The following is a 3,326-nucleotide window of genomic DNA, read 5'->3' as shown; positions in this document are numbered from 1 at the left end:
TGCCCACCTCTGCCCCCCCTTCCAGTACATTGTTTGAAGTTCCATTCTTTGGGGGGGGGGGGGGGGGGAGATATTGTCCTCTTATTCCTTCCAACACATCACTTCAGCATCTCACAAGACTACAGCGCCAATGACTTGCTGTTCCGTTTCTTGGCTTCTTTTGGGGGCTTCAAGCTCAGGTGAAGTCTCGAGCCTCGAGCCCTCAGCCAGGGACAGCAAGCCACATATGTTTACGCTCTCCTTACTGCAGGATTACATTAACTTGCGAACTACTGAAATGGTGTTTCCTTAACAAAGTTCGTGAGGAGCAAGTTAATTTAATCTGACCTATCACAATGCCAGAGTAAGCATATATAAACAGCTGCTTACCTCCATGCCATGATGATGCTTCCTGCATCCTTCCACCTCCCCAACTCCACCTATCCATCCATCTGTAAGGGGCCACCCACTAGCCCAAGGACGGTATCCAATGGCATGGCTGAAGGTCTCCTGCACGTTCTGTCTTATCGTGCGCATTCAGTTTAAGTTATTTTGTTCCAATTAAATAACTATATTATTCGTTTTATGATCCCCGTTTATTTTATCTGACTCCAATTATAAAAGTTCCAGGGATATATAAATGTTATAATCTTAGTTATTATTATTAAATTTGGTTTAACATCTGATCATCGTATTTAACTCTATTTTATATTGTACTCGTTCATTGGGATTCCTGTTGCTTAGAGAGTGTCACGCCAGCCGTGTACGTGGATCTCAAAGTCACAAATACACCAGTATTGGTCATTAAAACAGTAATCGACTAAATACTAATTAGATGGCTGCTCATGCTTGCCCTTTTATCTAAAAGTATTTTGTTTAGTCCCCTTAGATAGTAAACACTTAATTAGAGTAACATTATTTCTACTCAGAGGTCATGACCACTAAGTTTACAAAGATAGACCAACAATACCTAAGTTAAAATAACTTTATAAAATCATGCCATAGTTTCCTATGTACACTTAGCTAGAAAATATTACAATATCCAGAGGTTTAGACTTCACCCTATTTAGGCTTAGTCAATAACTTCATGTTGTCCTAAACGGAAATTCCATTTCGAGCCTGTACACTCTAAGTACACTAGAAATAATGCCAATTTGTTAGTCGGAGCTCTAAAGTCTCAGTTGGTGTGCCCCATGCTCCACTCAGAACTGAGCTTTAGTCCGCTACTAACCTGGTCGTAGATTTGCGGAAACATGGACTTAACATAATCTACTAAAGACAATAGTTTCAGAGTAAATCAGAATAAACCCAAATGTAAAAATTTATTTACCAGGTAAAATAATACATTCATCAATTCCAATTAGACAATAATAGGTCAAATGTAGACATTTTACCAGTGAACCAAGCATAATAATATAATTAAAGTTGCATTCCATTCAAACATTTACCAAACATAAGAAATTCAAATTGCAATTACCTGGTAGAGAAAAACTACTCAGAAACTACTGTTTTCTGTGTTGGTCATCTGGCTACAGAGACCCTGATTCCTTTGTCATCGCTCCTTAAATACCAAACGATTCTATTGTTATTTCAGATGTGTGTGTTTGATGTTATTCAGGATTTGGTTTACAATTTAGGGGTTTGAAGGTAGACCTTTGAAACTTGTGATCGAATAGGTTGTTTTAATGTTTACAAAGAATGCACCTAATCTGCATACAGCATCTGGTCCCTGTGAGAGACTTGGGAGGGGCATGACCCAGATAGAATACAGTATTTTACTAAGTTCTTAAATCTTACTTGTGATTTGACTTCGCTGAAAAGGAATGAAACCATTTTACCAGTTGTACTGAGACCTCTTGAATGATGCTAAACATGTATGATCAGAAAACCTTTTACATTACAGAACAGGATAAGTCATAACTTAGTTTTTGGTGACTCTAAAATGACCCGAGGTAAGATATGTAAGAGAGGGGGGCAGATGTGAGTGAGATTTGAATTTTATGGTCTTTAATCAGTAGAGTGTGTTGTCTCAGGTGGAGATGCTCTTCTGTGTGAGAGTTTTATGATGTTAGTTCTCGCAGAGTTCTTTGACTTTTACCGGAAATAGTGCCTTTTGGGCATAGACATTCTGGTGCCAGCCTTACACATCAATATCTAAACTAGTCCAGGAGGGCATCAAGTGCAGGTCAAGTCTCGAGCCTCGAGCCCTCCACCAGCGACAGCAAGACACATATGTTTACGCTATCCTCACTGCAGGATTACATTAACTTGCGAACTACAGAAACAGATGTTAGATTAAAATGTACATGAAAGTACAAGGAAAAATGTGTATTTTATATGCTGTGACAAGTCAGCATTTCTTCAAAGTTTTTAAAGATCTTATTCACTTGGAGGTCACGTGACGCCATGTGAGGTTCGGACGTGTGAACGGCGAGCTCTGCACACTTTGCTAGTTTTGATACTTTTAATGATATAAACCGGTGAGATTTAATACATCCTGATCCATAACTGTTCTAGGAAGACAACATGTCAAAGAATTCAAAATCCTCGGGCTTTGGAGACATTAAAAGATACTTACGTGCTCAAGCTGATGCCCCCCCCCCCCCAATTTGTCAATTTGGCTGGAGAGGTAAAAGAAATTTGGCGTGAATTGCTCAATGTGTCGGCAATGCTGACGAAGGTTGTTGCTGACATGGAGGATCTTGCTGCATTACGTCGATCGATCACTGCCAAGAAGATGAAATTCCCTGAGATGGTTACAAGAGAGCTGGATGTCGAGAAACGGATTGATTATCTGGAGTCATCAGAGAGGGAATTAACTGCTAATCCGCTAGTGACCAAAGCAGACTTGGAACATGTCTGGGAAAAGTTGGAGGATATGGAAAATCGTAGTTGGCGGAACAACGTCAGAATTGTTGGAATTCCTGAGCAAGAAGAGGGTCAGAATATGGTGGAATTTCTGGACGAGCTCTTTCTGAGTCTGCTCAACATAACAAGCCATAACCTGGGAATCGAGCGAGCTCACAGAGTTCTGGCTCTGCGATCCACTGAGGGCAACAGGCCCGATCAATTCTGGCCAAATTTCTGAAATCATCCGATAAAGATCTTGTGTTATGCGAGGTGAGGAATAAGGGAAGGCTTTCTTGGAAGAACAACAACATTTTCTTGTTCCCAGACTTTGCAAATTTGACAAGAGAGAAACGTGATCGATTCAAGGAATGCAAGAAACTCTTACATCATTGGAAGGTCACTTTTGCACTGATGTTCCCAGCTAAATTGAGAATAGATGCTAAGGATGGCTGCAAAGTATTTACATGTCTCCAATAAGCCTTGTCCTTTATAAAGTC

The sequence above is a fragment of the Myxocyprinus asiaticus genome, chromosome 17 (genome assembly GCF_019703515.2).
Source record: "Myxocyprinus asiaticus isolate MX2 ecotype Aquarium Trade chromosome 17, UBuf_Myxa_2, whole genome shotgun sequence".
NCBI lineage: Eukaryota > Metazoa > Chordata > Actinopteri > Cypriniformes > Catostomidae > Myxocyprinus > Myxocyprinus asiaticus.
This window is presented reverse-complemented; position numbering follows the sequence as displayed.